This window comes from Amblyomma maculatum, chromosome 4 (assembly GCF_055883805.1).
Source record: "Amblyomma maculatum isolate TAMU_Amacu chromosome 4, ASM5588380v1, whole genome shotgun sequence".
In the NCBI taxonomy this organism is placed as follows: domain Eukaryota; kingdom Metazoa; phylum Arthropoda; class Arachnida; order Ixodida; family Ixodidae; genus Amblyomma; species Amblyomma maculatum.
Genome location: NC_139347.1, coordinates 109014161 through 109038096, shown reverse-complemented (window position 1 = coordinate 109038096; position 23936 = coordinate 109014161). Strand labels below are relative to the sequence as shown.

The 23936-nt window shown below is 45.0% G+C and overlaps 1 long non-coding RNA gene across 1 annotated transcript; it reads left to right on the top strand.

The window, feature by feature from the left end:
• Positions 1 to 4745: 4745 nt before the first annotated feature.
• Positions 4746 to 19106, top strand: LOC146191936 (uncharacterized). The gene is made up of 5 exons (XR_014706718.1): positions 4746 to 4974; positions 6775 to 6863; positions 11220 to 11308; positions 17125 to 17327; positions 18955 to 19106. It is a non-coding gene; the product is annotated as an uncharacterized LOC146191936 (long non-coding RNA).
• Positions 19107 to 23936: the final 4830 nt, after the last annotated feature.

Below are 23936 nucleotides of genomic sequence, written 5' to 3'. Positions count from 1 at the left end.
ACGGTGGACTAGAGACACGCAGGCGGTACCCAGCAGCTTTTTCAGCGCCGCTTGTCTGTATACAACTTGCAGCACCGCAAAGCATCAGCAGAAAGCGACGCGTTACGTGACGCATTTGATCACTGATGGAAGTGAGGAAACTTTGAAGAATCGAAACTACAAAACTACCATCGTAGACGATAATCCACAGGATAACCAACCAGGCTGGCCGTCATCGATACCATATAGCCTCAACGATTACATATGCGCTTGTGCTTCTCTGCCGCGGTCCAAAACACGTAAACCTATCGGGCCATCACGTAGTCTATCACCCATTGCTACAATCACACATCCGAGGACCTCGGATCCGTCCTGGTTTTCCGACGTATCCCGGAGAAAAAACGCATCGTGTCCGCCGGACGTAAACACCACCGATCGGGTCCGTGAGATATATTTCCCGGATCTGTCAGGCTTTTCCGACGATCCCGAAGAAAAACACACCGAGTACGTCGGATGTAGTACCTTTAAAGCCATTGATCGGGTCCGTCCGACGTACCTTTAGCCACAGCCTTTTTATATTCACTGCACAGCTACAGCAAATGTATGTTGAATCTGCATGTTTGAGGTCTAGAGAATTCCCCGCCCGTCGCGCCTGCCGAGGCAAAGGTGTGCTCCGCTGTAACAGGGATGTTTGAGGAAGACTAGATAACTACCGAGCCTGAATTTCTCATTACGAGAGTACTTTCGTGAGTTCTAGATTAGCGCCAAGAGTGCGGGCACTTCTAAGCGGTCACCATGTGCAAACAGATGCGAACCAGAAATGAACCTGAAAAAATTCTGTCATTTCACGGTCAGTGTTAATATATGGTTCACGTGTACATAATCATATTTATTTTTTCAAGTGTCACCATAAATCTACTTAGTACCAGATACTTCTATACCATCGCAAACAGGGCTTTGCTTGGTAAACCTTTTTGCTCCAGCCTCACAGCTGTGCATCAGTACAAGGCACAACCATATCCGCACTGGCAGTGCTGCTTCCAATGTGCAGGTCCTGATAATTAAACAGCAAATTATTATTCCACGCCCACTATTCTGATTTTCACTATGATATGCATGAGATAATTACAAGGGCTCTGTAGGCTCTTGTTCAAAAGAGAAAGAAGTTTGAGCCAGAAAACCATTGACAGATTTCATTGAAAACATCAAAGAATAACTGCTTTCAGATGTAGATAAATGCTGCACTCAACATTAATCACCATTACTCTGTCAGGCAGCATCTCCAGTGTATAATTATTCTAGTAGCATTTTGTAGGAAAGCAAGCATTCATTAGTATTCATCCATTTCACTTCTCAAAGCAAAGAAAAAAAATATCCTTGGACAACACCGAACCTAAATTACATGTCGACTTTGTTATTCGAGATGGTTTGATTTGTAGCACTGCACTGCTAACCTATGGAAATATTGTATAATGCAGAAATACCTCCTCCCTCTAGCAATGCACCACATGGATAAAGCAGAAGCATAAGAACAGCAATGGAACAGCCATTAGCAAGATAAAAAATAGAACTGCTGCCAATTGTAGATGCAGTTTCAGCTTGAATTGTCTAGGTACTGCATAAAGGATTTTAACTGTTGATAATTTCACAATTAAGAAATAAAATCTGCACCTGTTTCAAACCAAAACTTTTTGTGCATAAATCAAATGCACTGCATAGAGAAAAGGTGTACCAACTAAGTTTGTTGTACATGAACAGCTTCTTTGTTTCAAAACAAAGAAAATCTTACAAAACATACTGCACAACTCCTGAAAGAATGCTTGTGTCCAGGACTCAATTCAGAGTGGTTAGGGTGCTCGACTTCTGTGGCCAAGGATGCAGGATCAAATCACAGCCACGGCGGCCCCTTTTCGAGAGGCAAAAAGCAAGGCGCCCATAGGCTGCGTGATGTCAGTGACGCTAAAAACCCCAAATGGTCTAAATTTTCTGACTCTTCCACTACAGCATCCTGTACAGCTTGAGTCGCTTTGGGACGTTAAATCCCACAAACCAACCAACAAACTCAGAAAGCACACAATTGAATGTGGTGCAAACCGTAAACAGCATGGTTTTGTGATTTGCATTCTGGCACAAAAAGAAATTTTCCCCTTAATAATATCAGGATATACAAATAAAATAGTCTATTTAATTAGCTGATATGGATTAGAAACATTATAGTGTTTCATTTTAATGAGTGCCAAAAAACTTATGGTCATGAAATTCAGTAGCTTTAAAAGCTCCATGATAAAATCTTACCTACAGACATTACGTTTTAAAAGAAGCAGAGTTTTTATGTGCTGCAAAATGCTAGTAACACATATTCAAAAACCCTAGATGATCGAAATTATTTCAAATCAAACACAAACTGCATCGCAAAACCTGTATGCAAGTTAGAGATAAGTGCGACATGCCGTGTTGTCCCATATCATTTCATATTGCTCTGTTTCAACATGAAAAAGAAGACCACAAGTTAGAAAGAGAAGGCGTGTCCCTGTGATCATTGGCTTGCTGCACAACAAAAAGTCACCCTGTGTACCAAGCTTCTGCAACTTAGTAGCAAAACTGTATTTGCACTCTTCTAAGGATGCCAAGCTGGATGCACTTCACAAAAAACTAACCAGCAATTCTCGCACCTAGTTTGTGCACACCACTGCATGTGTTGTACATAGGTGCACTCTTTGACACGGTCAATATACCTTCAGAGCCAATTTACTGCTGTGTGCCCAGGATAACGCAACCTTTACATTCACCAGTGTTCCCAAGTTTGGACATCGGTCATAATCATCATAATTAGCCAGACTATACCCACTGCAGGGCAAAGACCTCTCCCCTATTCCTCCAATTTACCCGGTCATGTGCTAACTGCATCCACTTAACCCATGCGAACTTCCTTAACCACTTCCACCCACCAAACTTCCTGTTGCCACCTGCTACGCTTTCTTTCCCTTGGAATCCAATCTGTTACCCTTAACGACCATCGGTTATCCTCTTTTAGCACAACCTGCCCTGCCCATGCTCTTTTCTTCATTACTTCCTCTAGAACGTCATTAACTCGAGTTATTTCTCTGACCCACTCTACGTGCTTCCTTTCTCTTAACGTTACACCTATCATTTTTCGTTACATAGCCCCCTGTGTTGTCCTCAACTTAAGAAGAACCTTTTTACAGGGTATTCTGTGCAACACAAACACACACAAGAAAAAGGACACCATGGGCGCCCATGCTGAACTCTTTCTTGTGTGTATTTGTATTGCACTCGATACCTTATAATTATGTGTGACAGCCAACTAGCTCAGGAGTTAACTCTCTTAAAGAACCCTTTTTATTAGCCTCCACATTTCAGCCGCAAAAGTGAGTAAGGTAAGATGCAGCTGTTGTATACTTCCTGGGTGATACCGGTAAGCTGCTAGTCATAATCTGCGAATATTTGCCAAATGCGCTCCATCCCAATCTTATTCTCCTAATTATTTCCCTTCCATGGTCTGGATGCGGTTACTACCTGTCCTAAGTAGATATATTTCAAAGGGTAGATACTTGGGCTTGTTGGTACATGATCTAAGGGAACAAAATGTAGCGCACCAAGACAAGGACAGCGCTGTGTGTGTCTTCTTTCTCTGTCCTTGTCTTGGTGCGCTACATTTTGTTCCCTTAGATATATTTGCCTACTACTTCCAGTGCTTCGCTACCTATTGTGAACCTACCTTCCCGAGGCTGTTGAACATTACCTTAGTCTTCTGCATATTGATTTTGAAGCCTACCTTTCTGCTTTTCCTATGTAGGTCATCATCCTTCTTTGCAGTTCATCCCGTGAGCTACTTTGCAGATTACCGCGATTCGAGAATTGCAGATTACTGACATCCGCCCTTATCAACTGCTCCCATTCCAAGTCTCTGAATACTTCCTCTTAGTAAGCTGTGAACAGTACTGGGTAGGTCGTGTCTCCTTGCGTAGTACCTTTTTATATGGGAATTTTGTTACTTTTTTTATGCAGAACTATGGTTACTGATTGAACGGGTAAAACTGCGTCTGCGCCTTGTTTGTGCCTGTGTGTTTCTTACGTCCTGTCTATTTTGCGCAGTTTTACCCGTTCAATTAGTATGAACCAACCAGCCCTTCAGAGTGTATACTGAATGGTTACTGTGCAGCCGCTATATATATCTTAATCCAGTACTTTTACAAACGGCTCGTCTGCAACCTGATTTCACAATGCCTGCATGACTGTCGAGGTTTTTACTAAGTCAAATGCTTTTTCGTAATCAATGAATGCTATGTATAAGGGCTGGTAGCTTAATTGGTTATTATATTCCTAGCATTTTGCTATCACCTGATTGATGATGTGGACATGAAATTTTCGAAAACCTGCTTGATCTTTTGCTTGATTGAAGTCTAAGATTGTCGTAATTGTGTTAGCGATTTTGTGATTACGTTAGTAAACACCGTTATATGTAACAGATAGTAAGCTGATTGGTTTGCAATTTTGAACGCCGCTACAATCCATAATTTCAAACTTCCCGCGTCTCGGCTGCCGATGGTACTTCTGGTTCCCATTGGTTGAAAATAAAAGAAAACTTATGCTCCATTTTTGGCTTTCAAAACGTTTCAAAAACAGGTTAACTTTTTATTATATTATTGATAAAAGGATTGTTAATTATTGTTGCACTTTTGTATACAATACTACGATACTACTACTCACATGTAACTGCTTGGCAGTTCGCATGTGTGTGTACAGGCGCTGGTGTGTATCAACGGTCACCGGTCTGTGTGGCCCACAGCCTATTGTATATTGGGTTATCTTTGTGTTATCTGCCGTATTTTACTTCTGCCTGCGTGTCATATTGGCATCAGCTGCTCCCTGACCACAGCGCGCGTCGTTTACTAACAGCGGTGGATCCGTCCTCGTCTCAAGTGTTTGTGTCGTCTCAGTATGCAATCGAAGGCAGCGGGGAATACGTCAGTGGTAAGCCTTTCTCCACTTCTGTAGGCTCTCAAGCAGTGCTTACGAGCAATAGGAGGTTACGCAGAACAGTATATTGTTTTTCATTTCCGAAATTTTCATCGAGATACTGCTGGATAAAAGCGCAAAAAGAAATTATTTGAGCTCTATCGCCGCAAGTTGCTTTGTCTCTTGTCTTTTCACCGCTGTGCAAGGCGCCGTCGACGCTTTTACCCACGACCTACTGTATAATGCTTTTACCGCTGCTACCAGACGTTATTGTTCTTAAGTAGGGTCTGCATTTCAGGCAAACATCGGAAGATTAGTCGAAGAGGTGTTCATGAGACTCCCCCCACCCCCCTCATGCGAACGAGGCACCCTCTGCGCGAGCGCTCACCTCAGCTGTGTGCACTTCGCACTGTCGCGTGCTCTTCTCTTCGGATAAGTGTGTTATTACATGCCAGCTGTGCTCTGCGGTGAAGGGGCTCTAAAAGGCGACGCAACTTGCAGCAGTGAGCTCGACATCAAAAATTACTTTCTCTCTTAAAGCAACAGTTAACGCGATGAAAAATTCAGAAATGAAAGACAATAAGCTGCTCTACCTAGCGCCTTAACGTTCGTTCTTTTTTTTACTGTAACCCTTCCAGGCTGACACCAACATGTCTTCATGGTTCAACATGCACTTCTTTCTGCAAACTGTTTTCTATTTTGATATACACTGATTTACTAGATGTAACATTGGTTATAAATGACATCTAGGGAAGCAATATGGCTATTTTCTAATTCCCAAAAGCTTGTTGATAGTTGTAACGAAATGAAAATTTTGTTCTTTGAGTATTTCTTACACAATGTTTAAGGAAAGATTTCGAAAATTTTGAATGCTTTATTGTTTATTGAATGTGATACGCCCCGCCGGGGTGGTGCAGTGGTAAGACGCCCGACTACTGTGCCGGAGTTCCCGGGTTCGAACCCGACCCCGGCGGCTGCGTTTCGATGGAGGCGAAACGAAGTGGCGTCCGTGTGCTGTGCGATGTCAGCGCACGTTAAAGATCCCCAGGTGGTCGAAATTACTCCGTAGCCCTCCACTACGGCTCCTCTTTCTTTCTTTCCACTTTCATTCCCACCTTCCTCCCTTCCCTTACGGCGCGGTTCGGGTGTCCACAGAGCAAGTGTGACAGTTACTGCGCCTTTCCCTTCCTGTGAACCAATTTAACTTTAACTTTATTTAATGTGATACTTGGTTTCTCGCTTTTTCGAAACATTTGAATTTTGCTCAACTCAGAAAAATGTTTTGGAGCAATTTTAAGTTTTCAAACATGCCTTGGGATGAGTCATCGGGAATGTTTTTGGACAAATCAGGTTGAGTGCTACCTCCGGGACGTTTGGTGCAGAACGACCCTCGTTAGTTTTATATGTCGGAAGAGCTCAGCCAGCGTGCCTGTACACAAACAAGAGGACCTTTTAAGGAGGAAGTTTTAACTCATTTTTGCCTGTATGCTTATTGGCAATAACATGTGGAAGGGAAACAGTTTCAAGACAAGACACGAGCTTATGTCATGTAGCTGCACATATTTATCCCTTACCGCTTATAGTTTTTGTGATTGCATATTAGCACCTAATATGACAGAGCCTGAATTCATAACTTTGCCATTACTAACACCTCAGCAAACTTGGGCAGAGTGTTGGAACAGTTTCACGAATTCTATACATCATGCACTTGTGTTCATTTTGGATATCGTACCATATTAGTTTCTATCCACTTTAGGCATTTAACAAAAGCTTCTATGCGAGCTCTTCTCATGTCTTTTGTGTGTTGTCATGCAGAAGGTCTCAGAGAGCTGATGGCTTCTTTTAAGATATCGTGGACCCCAGTGCCAAGGCTGATTCTTGGCAAAGTCACCAAGTCTGCTAAGGTAAGGATTTTTCTGTCATCACGCCATGACCAGCTGTGCTCAAAAGAGCTGTACATAATAGTTAGGGTATTTATTAATTGCAGTTTTATTTGTGATGTGGTCCAGTTGGACAGTCCATTTCTTAAAGCTGTAGCCTATACATGCAACACTTATTGTCTGGATGAGGGACCAATTCAAAAGTGCTTTGCAAGATGAAGCTAACATGTGTGCAGTATTAGATACATTGTGACCCTCTAAATAGTAAGTGAAAGTACATGAGCAATATCACTTGGGGTTCATTTTATTATAATAGTATGATTAGCTGCCACTTCCTTGAGAATCGTAAAGGTGCTTGCTGAGTAACGGTTTTGCATTGTGGGGTCATTGCAAACTGGCTATTTTAGACAACCGGTATGTCTACAGAGCAAGATTTATTTAAAGGAAAATAGATAGGTCGGCTGACTACTATGAGGGTGGCAGCAGAACGCTGGAGCTGATCAACTGAAGGATCATCTATTCAACTGCACGCTAATCTGTGAGCGACTTGTCTTCTTCAAAGGCCTCATAATGTCCAACCGAAAAAGAGAAAAGGAAATGGAAGTGCCAGGCGAATCACATTGAGATGCAGAACATCCTCAAGGCATTCAAATCTTTCAAAACTCCCGATGAGGTATGTTACATTCATAATTTGTCACCTCCTTGATAGTCAGTAAAGGGTGGTGTAGCAGCTTATGGGGTGAGTTGGTGCATAATACTCAGAATTGCAGTGAAGCCTAGACAAACACATAGAAACAAACACGAAACAGGCACACACTACAAACTGTAATACAAAACTGTACCCGAATTTCCTCTTGCACACTCGGCCACAACTTCCTCCTCTACTCTCAAGTACAGCACACTCGCACACATCTTCTATCCCAAGCAGATATGTCTGGCCAATAGTAAATGTTAGCAAGGTAGCATCCAAGCAACAAATACAAGACCAAGACTGTCACTCACATCTTCTAACAAGAGTTAAAACTCCCGCCACATAGGCACAAACTAAAAAAAAACACACATCTGCAGCTGCCAAGAATCAGGTTCACATTCACGCACAATACATCTAAACAATGAGTCCGGTTTGTGAGTTTCAACACAAGACATATGAAGGGAACCGTTATTTGAATCGCTGATTGCCTTGCCCAATCTGGTCAGCTGCAGTTCATTTCTTCTTCACAAGCATAAAATTCTTTTTAATTGCCTAAGGTCTTCTTATTAGGCAAGAGTCGGAATAGGATTGGCAGAGAAGTTTTTGAGGCGTTATAGATACAAAAGAAAGACAGCACATGGTTCATTGATGCCTCTTTGTCCTTGTGCAAAAATGAAATTTCAGTTCTTGAAGGCTGTTTATGAGTTGTTGCTAGGGATGTGTGGTGCATGAGGAATGCTTTTTGGATGGGCTTGAAGACTTACAGAGGACTTCTCGGAAGATGAGCCGGAGCTGCGAAGCCCCGTTGTTTGTCAGTTTGAAGAAGACGAAGGTTATTCCTCTAAAAAATCAATGATTTTAAATACCTTCTGAGGAATAACCTTCGTTTTCTTCAAACTGACAAACAACGGGGCTTCGCAGCTACGGCTGGCCTATACAAAGAGAAGGCAACCCAGGAAATTAAGAATTTTATGTTTGTGAGGAAGAAAGCTGGTGCAAAAGCAGTCGTGTTTTGTAATGAACTGCAGCTGACCAGATTGGCCAAGGGGATCAGCAATTGAAAGGAGGGTTGCCTTGATGTGTTTTTTTTTCCTTTGAAACTCAGAAAGCGGACACATTTAGATGTATTGGGAGGGAATGTGAACCTAATTCATGGCAGCTGCAGATGTTTATTTTTTGTTTAAGTTTGTGTCTGTGGCGAGAGTAGTGACTGTCTTGTTTGGACGATGTGAGTGATGATCTTGGTTTTGTATTTGTTGCTTGGACGCTACCTTGCTAACAGTTATTGCTGGCCAGACATATCTGCTTGGTATAGACCAGATTTTTTTACCCTCACGCGCAGGCTGCCAGCGCGCTCCTGCTCTAGACACCAGGCGACGTATGTATGGGGACTGCGGGACCGCAGATCACGCAGGCGCCTCGCGTTGAATACGCGTGTTTGTGAGCAATCGTTGTCAAATTCTGTAGTTAACGCGCTCTACCACTTACGCATGTAGGTGTGTGCTGTGCCTTGCTACTCACATTTGTCCTTGTTCTACATAATACTACAGCAATTTGAAACGCACTGTCCTCTTGACGCAATATACGAAGGTAGGCTACCAGGCAGGTTGCGAACTGTAAATCAGCGTTCATGCGCAGCAGTGGCGTATTTTTTTTCTCGGACTGCCCTTCACAAGCATTGAATGCATACGTCTTCCTTTTTTACTTCTTTGATTCTGCGAATTTTGGACCAGACTCCATGGTGTGAGATGTAACCGGATTGGCGAGCTTCACGCTAAAGGTTGCTTAGGCAAAGCGTGTTTTCGGCCTTCGGCCACCAGTGGTTCGTCTTTGGCTTTCATTTGCCATTCCTTAACGCGAGTTTAAGTCCGATTATAACAGACGCTTGGGCGAGTTGGGCAATCCACAAGTGCAGACAGCGCAAAAAAAAAAAATGTGGAGCTACGTTTCCGATGTTTTTTTGTTTTTTTTTTTTTTTTTGCTTGGGCTGTCTGCACTCCCACTATCAGCAATTCAAATTTTTATTTCCTTGTTTCAAAGAGAAGTCTGCATGAAAAATGGTTGAGCATAGTAGCTTTTTGTGATTTCTGCCTAAGACTCAAAAACATAATTTCATTACATGCTATGACCTGGCCGAAATGGCTAAACAGATCTTTCACATACACCGAAAGCATCTAAATAGAGAATATTCGTATTCAGCCGCTACTGTGTTAATATTTGTTCAAAACTTGAAATAGAGAAACTGTGTTGTGTCCTCCAGCGAGTGGCTCTGTGGATAGGGCTCTCGACTGCTGAGCCAAAAGACATGGGTTCGATCACGGAAGCTATGGCAGCTCTTCGATGAAGATGAAGCTGAAGGCGCTTGTGTGGTGTGCGATGCCAGCGCACGTTAAAGAACTCCAGGCATTCAATAACTTTCCGGAGTACTTCACTACGGCGTACCTCATAGCAGATGCCACTTTTGGACGCTAAACTTCATATACCACATAAAAACAGTTGTCATGCTCCAGCTAGTATTTCTTTGCTGCAGTTTCTTCCTTTGGCGTGTATGACAATGTATGTGCAGGATCAAAAAAAGTATCATGCTTGACATGAAGGCACTACTGTTCAATAGGTGCTAGATTATCCAGCGATGAAAAGAAATGATCCTAATGCTCCGTTGTTTATAAATAAAGCTCAACAAAACTTGCGTGCTGTAAGCTTGTCGATTCCGATGAACGAACCACGATAATTTGTTGGTGTTACTGGCACAGTCGTTGATCGTACATCAGCTGCCTTCATCAACAAGGCACCAGACAACCTGCATTCACTTTCATCTTGATGTATACTGTATTCTTTTAAGTATAAGTGATTGCATTGTTTATTACCTACTGTATTCATTCAGTAGCTCTCTTCGAGCCATCCTGCAGTGGCATCCACCTACCATTTTGGCATAATCGAGGATGCACTGCTTAATTTTTTTTTTTCAAGGAATGGGAGGATGTAGTCTTGGAATGATGTATATTCATTCTTATTGAGTTTATTTTTGTTCTAATTCTCTTGTTTTGGAGGTTTTTTTATATGTAGACATTTTAGCAGCAGCCTACATAACCACAGATAAAGCCCCCAGAAATGAAAATATGCACATACTGTTTACTTCCACAAGGCTCAACCTCATTACTGTGTCCATAGAAGGCACCCTAAATATTCTTGTTTGATGTTTTTGGACACTACGTAAATAATGTTTGATAAAACTGCCACATACTTGTTTATCAAACAGAAGATAGTCGATGGTCACTTAGGGCGACAAATTGGATTCCAAGGTAACTAAAGCATAGCAGGGTGCAGCAGAAAGTTGGGTGAGCGGATGAATTTAAGAAGTTCACAGGGGTCAAGTGGATGCAGCTAGCAGAGGACCGGGTTAATTGTAAGAATATGAAAGAGGCCTTTGGCCTGCAATGGATATATCTCTGCTGATATAATTTTCCCAGACCTGCTACTAGTGTTGCTTTACTGTCTATTACATACACAACATAATGCAAATACCTTGTTGCCTGCTTTTTGTCCTTTTGTACATACATGGCTACTTTATTAGAAACAGGTGCCGTACATGTTATTGTCATTGCAAAAGGTATCTGGAGCGCCACTTCCTAATGTCAGTCCATACAAGTATCTCATATTTGACCTGTATTTTTCACCTTCCCTTTCAGTCAACATGGCTCATGCGAAAGTTGGCGCCCCCCCCCCCCTCCCCACCTCTCCGCCTCGTGTTCAGCTCTTTGAAGTCACGGGAAGAAATGTAAGCCCCTAACAAAGCTAGACGGCTGTGACTTTTGATCGTTCAAGAGTATTATTTAACGTGTGCATGTTGTATGATGTGACATGTTCTGCTTATCCTATTTAATGCAGTTACATATGGCCTGGAAAACTAAAACAGCACTTTAATATGGTGTGGTGCTAGCACAGACTTCATATATTTTGAGAGATGCATGGCTTTAAGGCATTTGTAAAATGAAACTATCTAGAAGTATCCTGTTTACTCGTTTATAATATGCATCCATGTATCTCAGCAAGAAAAAAAGTGGAATGCCTTGCATTTTTCTGGGCACTGGATTTTCATGGCCAAATCTCGATATTATGAATCATGTTGGGCTAAAATGGTTCATTATTTTGAATTATCACGGTACTGAAAAATTAGTGGTTATAAGGGAGTGATCTAATCTTGGTATGAAAATGATGTATCTTAGCAGTAGAGACATGCATAAAAGCCAGATCTGAAATGAAAATGTTTCACGAACTTCAAAGCTGCTTCCTTTGAAGAAATAAGTTATTTTCTTCTACTGCGTGCAGCACACGACTGATTAAAAACCTCTATACCTTCCGCTTTGTGCAATGCTTCATCGGATGCATACTTCATTGCACCGACTCTCTCTGTTTGCTAACATATATATGTTAACGTGTTTGTAGTAACGAGATTTGAATGTACTTGAATGAAAATCTAGCTACTTGGAACAACCAGATTTATTGCAACCGCTCATCACTTGGAGTGATATAAATGGTGTCAAAGGATGATTTGCCTTTCTGACAGGTGGCTGGCTGTTTGCCTTCAAAGTGAAGTTCATAATTAAGAATCTTGATTGGCTTTGAACACTCACGTTAACTCTTTCTGCAGTCTGTTCTGTGCATGAAATATTTAACTTAATATCCCGACTCATCGCCCTGCTCCCCTTAATCAAAATATTCAGGCAAAACCGTCATTGCCAACCTCTAGGAAGAGTCAGTCACAGGCCGAAGACATTCTCGCTAATCGTTTTTTTTTGCTTATTACGCACTTTCTTATCTGCTTTCGGTATAGCCCCTTTGTCTTTTGGTTGCTGTTTTTCTTGTATTTGGTATTTGTTTGCGTTTTCTTTTGAACCAGCATTGCTTTTTGTTATGCGTTTGTACTGGTGTCACTTTTGGGCATAGACTTCCAATTGAGCTCTTCCGGAGCTGCACTTGCATGAGACAAGCTGTAGATTTCATAGACAGTAAAACATTGTTTTGCGAGTCTTCCGAGCAAGATAAGATCCCATGAGTTTGTTTTGTTTGTGTTTTGTGGAGTTCAACGTCCCAAAGCGACTCAGGCTATGAGAGACGCCGTAGTGGAGGACGCCGGAAATTTCGACTACCTAGGGTTCTTTAACGTGCGCTGACATCGCACAGCACACGGGCGCCTTGCTTTTTGCCCCCACGGAAAGCGGCCGCCGAGGCCGGAATTCGATCCCGCATCCTTGGGAATAGTTGTCTGCGCCACCCCGGTGGGGCATAAGCTCCCATGATTAAGATCGTCAAACCGCACTAGATGCAGAAAAAAAGGAAGGAATATTCTCTAGATTTTGGTTTTTTATTCAGTCCCGGAAGTTTGAAAAATTAACCTCCTCGGGTTTATGGCTCACATTCTTTTTTTTTCTTAGTGTGATAGCATGCCTTGCAATACAAAATGCTTACTTACAAAAATAGGTACATGCCAGATTTTTAAAAGAAATATACTAAGTGCCGGTGATAGATGGCCCTTTCTAGATTTCCTTTGGATCACGTTCATACTGTCGATGTTCACATCTTTTCATTTTTTTGTGCCGAGAGTAATGTTTCCTCCCTGTTTAATGGCTCCAAAACTTCATGCTGCTGCTAAGTGCAGTTTTTTTCTGTTCAGCTGCTCCAAATATGGATATTACTACTCCAAAAATTAAGATTTTGCTGCTCTTAAAATTGTTAGAAATCCTATTTCAGCTGTTACATCCCTGCATTTCTGTACTCTATTCTTAATTTTTACCCAAAATTAATTTTTCTCCAAAAAAAGGCACACTTCACTATGTAGTGAATAAAGGGGGACGGAATGGAATCCAGTCTTCAGGCCACGAAACGCTTGTAATTGTTTCAAGATTTTTTTTGTCTTCCTCCACTTGCGAATGCACAACTCTTCGACGTCATTTTCTTTTGCTGCAGCTTTGTTGCAAATTTCCAGTGGCTATAGACCAGATTTATAGCTGCTCCCGGACGCGGCCATTTTTTGCCGGCGCGCCGCCACGTGGACACTTCCTTGGGGACTGCGGGACCGTGCCTGTTCAGTAGCCACGTTCAGCTAGCGTTCGGGAGCTAGACAAAATTGCCAAAAATATTTTCATGGCATGATTGTGTTGGAGCAAGTTTATTTTCATTGTCGTAGAGTTAAAATCGACTAGTTATTAGTGGGATTTAGTACTACATTCACGTTAACAGTGTTTGATGCTCAGCATGCAACTGCGCTATAATGCTGTCATTTTGGTGCCTTACTGATGACAAAATGTCTGAACAATTGCAAGCATTGCTCTTGCACCCCGCTGGGGTGGCGCAGTGGTTATGGCGCTCGAATACTGTTTCCAAGGATGTGAGATCGTATCCCGGCCGTCAACGGCCGCTTTTCGATAGAGGCGAAAAGCAAGGCACCCGTTGTGCTGTGCGATGTCAGTGCACGGTAAAAAACCTTTAGGTGCTCTAAATTTCCGGAGTACTCCACTGCGGCGTCTCTCATAGCCTGAGTCGCTTTGGGACGTTAAACCCCACGAACCAAACCAAACCATTACTCTTGCGTACGACTCGCATATAATTTCACTTCCAGTGAGCTCTTCCTTCATACCAGCCATTTCGAACCTCACCAATTGCGCTGTGCTGTTGTTAGCGTGGTGTGTGCCATTAACACCAACAAATTATCGCGGTGTGCGCATCTGAGTCGACAGGCTAACAGCAGGCAAGTTTTTTTGTGCTTTATACATACCACCACATTAGGATCGTTTCATTTTATCCCTGGAAAATCTAGTGCCTATCAAACCGAAATGCCTGTATTTCAAGCATTTTTGTACATGCCAAAGGAAGAAACTGCAGCAAAGAAATGCTAGCTGGAGCATGACAACTGTTATCAGTGGTATATGGAGTTTAGCATCCAAAAGTGGCATCGGCAATGAGGTACGCCGTAGGGAAGTGCTCCGGAAATTTAGCAAATACCTGGGGTTCTTTAACGCGCGCTGACATCACACAACACATCACATGACATCACAAGCGCCTTCATCTTCATCGAAGAGCGGCCATAGCTTCCGTGATCGAACCCATGTCTTATGGCTCCGCAGTGAAGAGCCCTATCCACAGAGCCACCGCTAGAGGACACAGCACAGTTTCTCTATTTCTTTTAAGTTTTGAACAAATATGAACACAGTAGCAGCTGAATACAAGTATATTCTATTTCAGTGCTTTCAGTGTGTGTGAAAGAGCTGTTTAGCCATTTGGGCCAGGTCAAAGCATGTAATGAAATTGTGTTGTGTCTCGGGCAGATGCTGACAGCAAAAAGCTATTGCGCTCAAATGTTTTGCACGCATACTTTTCTCTGCAATAAGGAAATAACAATTTGTATTGCTTACAGTCAAATTGCACACAGCACCATAAAAAAAAAAAAAAAAACTTTGTGCTAGTATTTTTTTTTTTGCGCTGTCTGCACTCTCTTGGATTACCAACTCGCCCATGGTCAGACTTACACTGCTGTTAAGGAACGGCAAACGAAAGCCAAAGACAAACCACTGGTGGCCGAAAACATGCGTTTTGCCTAAGCAACCTTCAGCGCGAAGCTCTCAGATCTGGTTACATCTCACATCATGGAGTCCGGTCCGAAATTTTACATTCTCATTCGCAGAATCAAAAAAGTAAAAAGCGAAACGTGTGAATTATGCGAAGGGCAGTCTCAGAAAAAAACGCCGCCACTGCGCATAAACGGCGATTTACAGTTTGCAACCTGCATGGTCGACTACCTTCGTATATTGCTTCAAAAAAAGAACAGTGCGCTTTAAAATGCTGTTGTACTCTCTGGAACAGGGACAGGTATGAGTAGCGAGGCACAGCATACACCTCCATGCATAAGCGGTACAGTGCGTTAACGACAGCATTGAAGAATGATCGCTCACAAACACTTATTCAACGCGGGGCATCCGTATGACCCACAGTCCTGCAGTCCCCTGTCACGCGCGCCTGACAGATGTTGCCTAGTGTCGAGAGCAGGAGCGCGCTAGCAGTCTGCGCGGGAGGGTAAAAAAAAAACTGGTTCGTAACCTTTAGCTTGTTTTTCGCTGTGAAAAACTGCTGCCGAGTCGCACTCATGGCACCAAAACAAAGGCTATCAGTGCAAACTGTGTTGATAGGGTGTTGAAACAGCACCTTGCAAAAGGCCTAACAACTTCTGGCAGAACAAAGCGACCAATGGCATGGAGAATAAAGACTATGCTATGGATGTGGATTTGCCTCTGCCTTCTGTTGGCTCCTTATCTGTTTGACAAGCGTTGATGGCTATGGGAATGGCGGACTACATGGGGAGACTGCGCATTGTTGTGCAGTGACCACTGCCTCCCCCTTCCCCCTGGAAAAAATTTGCAGTTAACCTGCACCCCCAAACCTGCTTTATAGTTAAGGTAGGTTCTAGAGCTGTGCACGGGCTGGGGCTGCTCAGAAGCCCTTGGGCTTGGTCTGAGCCCAGGTATATTTATCTTGGGTGGGCCGGGCCGGACACCCTGATCACGAACACATGCAACATCTGCAAAAGTGCGAATACAGCCATAGTGCGATAAGTGTCTAGAATGCACAGCATTTTCCTGTGCCAAGCTGGATGGGGAATGTTATTAAAGCAATATTAAGCCATTTAAAGGAGCTAATACATTTAAGTCGTAACCATGTGAAGCGACAATCCTTGGCGATGCGTCGTGCCATCACTACGCTAACTCCTGCCGTTGCCACTGGTGCACACCGCACAAACAACGGGACTGCAACAGAGCAGCGCATTTTCAGCGTTGCTCTGTTACTGCTGCCTCGCGGTTTGGTCTAGGGAAGTACAGTTAGGCTAATACTCCATTTCTAACACTTAACAGCATGAAGTACGATATAACACTGATGAAATTTCATGTAACACATCTGGTTTCTAATGGAAACACCACATTGGTGCGTGGCGTGCTCCTGCACATCGATGCAGATTTCCATTGCAAGCAGTGACTTCCTCCAGCTCCTTTCGAAAGTAAACAATATCTAGCCAGTCTATAACCTTTGTTTTCCCTTATTACCCTACCAATCAACCGACTCGATGCCCTCGTATGCGCATGGACGAAATGAAGTGATCGTCTACAGGATTTTCCTTCGTCCAAAACGGATTATAGAAAAACTTGTCGCAAAAAAGGCCAAAACAGAAGTTGAATACCTCAAAGCCTTCTGCAATTGGCTGTCCGCGATCTGATTCCGGGCAACGACTGCTGAACTCAAGGATGTAGGATCGAATTCTGGCGGCAGTGGGCACTTTTCAAAGTTCGTGAAATGAAAAGCAAGGCGCCACTGTGCTGTGCGATGCCTTGCATGTGGAAGAACCCTAGGTGGTATAAATTTCTGGAGCCTTCCACTGTGGCGTCTCTTATAGCCTGAGTCACGTTGTGATGTTAAACCACATAAATAACCACTGAAGTACTTTTTGAACTCATCTTAGTGTTGCAAATTCTTATTATGGATGACTGTGCCTCTTTTTTCCACCCTCTGTATATACATATTTTATGTGTTCCAATTTTGTGCTTGCAGGTTCACTTTGGGTCGAATCTGTACATCAACGAGAGAAAAGTTCAATTTATCACAAGCAAGAAAAATGAGACAAAAGTGGAGCGGGAAATGGTGATGGTATTTCTGGACACCTGTGGCGTTGAGAGAGAAGCCTCACGGGCCAGCATTGCAGAAGGACTGCAGGCAGTGTTCCAGAGATGCCGGCAACCCCTGAGAAAGTGATGGTAATCATGACTAGGTTTCGTTTTATGCTTGTTGCTGAAATCAGTGCTGCAACAGCTGTGCCAATTGTGCCATTTTGATACAGCAGCATAATTCTGCGTGCGCAAAACTTGCTGAATTTGCACCAAAATACGCCGAACGGCCGCAAAAATTTGCCATGCTCGGAGACAACTTTCTGCGACCGTGATATAGCCAGTTGTGACGTTTCAGACACTTCAGCATGTCACTGGCCTTTTTATTTTTATTTTGAGATGGCTTCATGCCGTTCTAACTCCTACCCATATTTTCCTTTCTAGCATTCACGTGCTTCCTCCACTTTGAGTATGCTGAACTGTTGCAGTTTGAGGATGCTTCAACGCACGGGTCACAGTTCGTGCGGTGAAGTATCCTTTTAATGCATAGAGGCCATTTGTAACGAGGCACCACTGCTACTGCGTTGCACTGCTAAAAGGGGCGTGGTAGTATTTTTGATTTTGCAGTAATACTTCCATGCTTTGTTTTAAGCACTGCATGCTTTTAATGGGTGTATCTAGCTTTTTTTTTATGTCGCTTCGGGAAGTTTTCTGTATTTTGTTGGGCTATTCATGTGCAGCAAGGATGTTTTTATGCAGTCTAGTTGATAGACTCAAGACTCACTTTCCCGTCAGATAGTGTAGGAGATGCATCAGTTATGGCTTCTGTTGGTGATAATAAATTGGGGGGGTGGAGGGGAGAGGCATCGGCATGTCGGGAAACGCGCAGCAGCCATATTTTGAATTCCATAACACCACAATGTAGCCCAAGACTGTCAGAATTAACATTTATGGATGCCGAAACATCTAAATTGCCCTGTGCACGAAATATACAGCCTTGCTTATACGAATATATACGACTTGCTTTCCTATCTGCTTTTGGCATTTGCCCTTTTGCATTTGGGTTGCTATTTTTTTTTTTTTGCTTTTGAATGAAGATTTTTGTTTTTGGTACTACGCTCGCATTTAAGCACAGGCTGATAGCAGGCTGATGGCTTTGAATCTCGACTGGAGCTGTCGTCGAGCAATACAAGCTATGAATTTTGCAGACAGTAAAATATTGTTTTAAGAGTCTTGCAAGCAAGAATCTGTGAATGAGATTGTCAAACCGTGCTAGATGCAAAAAAAAGCACATTCTTTAGCTGTTTGTATCCTTTTTCTTTTTTTGAAAAATTAACCTTGGTTGTATGGCTAACATTCTTTTTTTGTTTGATGCCACGCCTTGCGGTACAAAATGCTTACAGAAAGAGGTGCACGCCAGATTCCGGAACGAAATATGCCAAGCACCTGTAATAGGTGGCCCTTGCTAGATTTCCTTTGGATCACATCCATACGGTCCGATATTCACATATTTTTTGTTTGTTTGCCCCGAAGGTAAGGTTTCTTCTCTGGTTAATGGCTTCAAAATTTAAATTCATTCTGCAAAGCGCAGGTTATTTTCTCCTGTGAGCTGCTCCAAATACGGATTTTGCTGCTCCAAAAATTGCTACAAATCCTTCTATTGCACCCCTGTGAAATGAATGTTAAAATTAGTGGCAGATCAACAGTGTTTTTCTATACCATGACCTTAAACACCATTTTGCTTCCGTTACTTATGCATATCTTCTCTTTTTTTTAGATCTAATACAAAAGGTGGTCACTGAAAACCCAAGTGATATGTCGACTGCCAAAAGGATCTCTGACCGAAAGGCCATTGATGATATGTTTGCAGAAGTCAGTCGTGTGGGCCGTCAGAAGGAAATGTGTGAAAATAAAATTGCATATATCATGCGAAGCTCTACGTTACAGTCAATGGGAACAGGGCATCACCCGCTTCTGTGCAGGGTGTATTCTGTCCTGCATGCTAGTATCACGTGTGGTCTGTATGCTGGCTACCTACTGCCAGTGTGCCAGCACAGTGTCCCCCAGCATGCCAGTGTCCCCCAGCATGCCAGTGTCCCCCAGCATGCCAGTGTCCCCCAGCATGCCAGTGTAGGCCAGCATGCCAGTGTAGGCCAGCATGCCAGTGTAGGCCAGCATGCCAGTGTGCCAGTATGCAGTGCCACACTGGTCCGATAATCAGGTATGACACTGGCCCAGTGTCTCCCAGTGGCACTGCGTTTTCCAATAGGGAAGCACGTTACGTTTTTAACAATACATAATATTGCCACCTAGCGTTGCCAGGTGGCGCATGACTGAGTGAAGAACGACGAAGTGTCGCTTGCGGGTTTTGCGTCTGTGCTGCTCACCGCTGTTGTATCGGAGCTAACCCCTTTGCTATTCTTTATATCCTCAATCACCTTTACGTGACATTCTGGTGGAGGTGCTGGGTAAGATCACCTATGCAAGAGTCTCCATCTGAAAGACTTCGCGCCAGCCCTGTGCCATTGGACACCCCCGTGCATCGCTGCAGTCGACGGCTCCAGGGACTGTCTCCGGAGTTTCAGCCATCACCCGCCGCCATGACATCTAGTGCTTCTGCTCAGCAGGTAACGGGCGTCGCACCGGCCTGTAACTACACCTTGCAGGCCCCTCGAGTACCGAAGCCTTTTCATGATGACCTCTTTGAGGATGTGGAGGACTGGTTCCTTCAGTTTGAGCGTGTCGCTGCTTTGAACCAGTGGGACGATACTGCCAAACTAAGGAACGTCTACTTCAGCCTTGAGGATGGCGCCCGGATCTGGTTCGAGAACCGAGAGCAAATGTTAACATCGTGGCAGGAATTCCGTCGTTAACTGCTCGAGGCCTACACTAGCGCGGATCGTCGCGAACATGCAGAACGTGCCATTCACTCCCGCATCCAGATGCCGAATGAGAGTGTCCAAGCATACGTCGAGGACATGACGCGCCTCTTCAGGCGAGCCGATCCCGCCATGTCCGAGGACAAAAAGGTCAGGCCCTTAATGCATGGTTTGAAAGAGCAACTGTTCGCAGGACTTGTGCGCAACCCACCGTCGACTGTAAATGAATTTCTTGCGGAGGCCGCCACAATGAAAAGGGTGCTCCAACAACGTGCCGCGGCTTATAACCGACCTCTCCATACTGGCACAACTGCGGAGTCATTTGCATCTTGCGAGCGGCATCCTGATGCATTGCGCGAACTAACTCGCAGTGTCGTGCGCGAAGAACTGAGAAAATTCTGGAACCCCCTGCAGCAATCGCCAGCTTCCGTTTCTCCTATAGTGCAATAGGAGGTACGACAGGCGCTCAAGAGCCCTCTTTCGCCTCTAGTTACGAGCCCGCCATTGCTGTCGGGGACCGAAAACCGTCCCACATATGCGGAAGTTCTGCAGAGTCAGTCTCCTCCTTCACCGCCACCCATTCCCGCGCCGCCTACAGTTCCGCTGCCCTCGGTGCAACCAGTGCAGTACTTCAACGAACGTCCCCTGCCCCGACGCAAAGCCGACATTTGGCGCACGCCTGACCGCCATCCACTCTGCTTCCACTGCGGTGAACCAGGCCATCTCTACCGGGATTGTCCTTATCGACGCCTCGGTCTTCAAGGCTTCCGCATTGACTCGCCTCCTCCCCGGTTTGGTCAACGACCCCGCGTTATTGAAGAGTACCTGCGGAACAGCGTTCATCTCGTTCGCAGCGTCAGTCCCGCTCCCCTTCACCAAGGCGCTCATCGACGTCCACCCAAGGCTCCTCGCGAGAGGAGCAAGGCCGCTCGTCTAGCCCTGGTCGGGAAAACTGAAAACAGCGACCTTCGGGGGCGAGGCCGCTGGTAGTCGCTGCGTTGAAGACCTCCCGTCGTCGCCGCTTCGATCCGACCGCAAGCTGCTGGTACCGTCCCCTAGGAAAGCCAAAAGCGTTTCTCTGGACATTCCTGTTATTTTAGACGATCGCACTCCAGTCAATGCATTAGTGGACACCGGTGCGGATTATTCGATTTTGAGTGGTCGCATGGCGACTGTTTTGAGGAAGGTGCTCACTGCTTGGCCAGGTGTGTACCTTCGAACCGCCGGCGGTCATATAGTTACCCCAAAGGGGATGTGCACGGCTCGTATTCAGATTAACAGATATACGTTCATCGTTAGTTGCGTCGTTTTGAGTGACTGTTCCCGTGACCTTATCCTCGGCATTGACTTTCTGCGAGAATACGGAGCAGTTATCGACCTGCGAAATAGACGTGTCACATTTTCGATGGGACAATCTGCCGAACGAGATAGTAACAGTCCTTGCAGTGCCGCACTTCGCGTTTCCGCCGAGAGCGTCTCGCTGCCGCCGCGAAGCAGTGTTCTTGTGGAAGTCACCTGTGACGATTTCCGTGCCGGCGATGCTGTAGCGGAAGCGAACCATTCACTCCTGCTTGCTCAAGGCATCTGCGCTGCTCGAAGTTTATTGTCGCTTCACAATGGCCGGGCTGCACTCCTTGTCACAAATTTTTCTAATGAGCACCGGCACTTGTTTCCGGGAACTGCTATCGCTTTCGCTGACCCTGTTACGCACGATCCGGTCTGTTTTACATCCACGGCAGTCGAAACTAATGAGCCATCTCTTGACAACATCGACATTAACTGCCTTTTGTCGAAGGAGAAACGGCGGGCCTTAGAGCTACTGTTGCTGGACTTCAAGCACTGTTTTGCTTCTTCCTCGAAGGTTCGTCAAACGCCCATCACGCAACATCGCATCATTACTTACGAAGACGCTCGCCCTATACGACAGCAGCCTTATCGTGTGTCTGCCAAAGAACGAGAAGTGATCCAGACGCAGGTTCAGGAGATGCTGGATGATGGTGTTGTGCAGCCTTCACAAAGCCCGTGGTCCTCACCAGTAGTTCTGGTCAAGAAGAAAGACGGCACTCTTCGATTTTGCGTCGACTATCGGAAATTAAATAATGTGACAAAGAAAGATGTATACCCGTTGCCGCGCATCGATGACTCACTGGACAGATTGCGACGTGCGAAGTATTTTTCATCTATTGATTTGAAAAGCGGCTATTGGCAAATCGAAGTAGACGAAAGAGACCGAGAAAAAACCGCATTTGTAACTCCAGATGGCCTATATGAATTCAAAGTACTCCCATTTGGATTGTGCTTTGCCCCAGCTACATTCCAGAGGATGATGGACACCGTCCTCACTGGCCTCAAGTGGCAGATCTGTCTTGTGTACTTGGACGACGTAGTTGTTTTTTCCGAAACATTTGACCAACACCTCGAACGCCTTCGAGCTGTACTGGAAGCGCTCCGTTCTGCTGATCTCACGCTGAAGCCCGAGAAATGCCACTTCGGGTATACACAACTCAAGTTCCTTGGCCATGTTGTGAGCGCCGATGGGGTGCGCCCGGATCCCGAAAAGACTGCTGCCGTCGCACGGTTTCCCGTTCCAGCTAACAAGAGGGCTGTTCAGCGCTTTCTCGGCCTGTGCGCATATTATCGGCGGTTCATTGCGGACTTCTCTCAAATAGCGGAACCTCTAACGCGCCTCACAAGGAAGGACACCGCCTTTGTGTGGAACTCTGAGCAGCAGACGGCCTTTTCTTTGCTTCGCGAGCGCCTTCAAACATCCCCTGTTCTGGCGCACTTCGATGAAGCGGCTGACACAGAGGTGCACACTGACGCCAGTAGTATCGGTCTTGGCGCGGTCCTTGTTCAGCATCAAGACGGGATTGAGCGAGTAATAGCCTATGCTAGCCGCACACTCTCTCGAGCCGAAACCAACTACTCCACCTCGGAAAAGGAATGCCTGGCGGTCGTGTGGGCCACTATGAAGTTTCGCCCCTATCTTTACGGCCGACCATTTAAAGTCGTCACGGACCATCATTGTTTATGCTGGTTGGCAAATCTGCGAGATCCATCGGGACGACTTGCACGCTGGAGTTTACGACTTCAGGAATTTGACATAACTATTGTTTATAAGTGAGGCCGCAAACACGAAGACGCTGACGCGCTGTCACGAGCCCCCGTTGACACTGACGATGCTGCAACCGATGGCGACAACGGCTTTCTAGGAGCTCTCAGTGCATCTGAGCTCAGGGATCGACAAAGAGCTGATCCAGACATCCTTCCATTCATCGATTATCTGGAAGGGCGTGATACGACGCTCCCTCGACGCCTATCTCGGCACATTGGTTCATTCTGTATGCAGCAAGGCGTCTTGTATAAAATAAACTCCCAAGGCCAAGAAAGAGCTTTCCTCCTGGTAGTACCATGCGAGTTCCGTGCGGATATTCTACTTGCTTGGCCACGACGAACCGACGTCTGGTCATTTGGGTTACTCACGGACGCTTGCTCGAGTCCGCAACATGTATTACTGGCCAGGACTCTCCGCAACTGTGAAACGCTATGTAAGAAGCTGTCGCGAATGCCAGTGCCGTAAAACACCGCCCCTGAAGCCTGCCGGATTTCTCAAGCCCGTTAGAGCACCACGTATTCCGTTCGACCAAATCGGCATGGACCTCCTTGGTCCTTTCCCTTTGTCGCAGGCGGGAAACAAATGGATAGTAGTCGCTACTGACTACCTGACCCGATACGCTGAGACAAAGGCAATCCCTCATGCCACAGCTTCCGAAGTAGTCGAGTTTTTCATGCATAACATAGTCTTGCGGCATGGCGCCCCTTCGTATGTCATTACCGACAGAGGGACAGCTTTCACTTCCCAGCTCATCGACCACATATT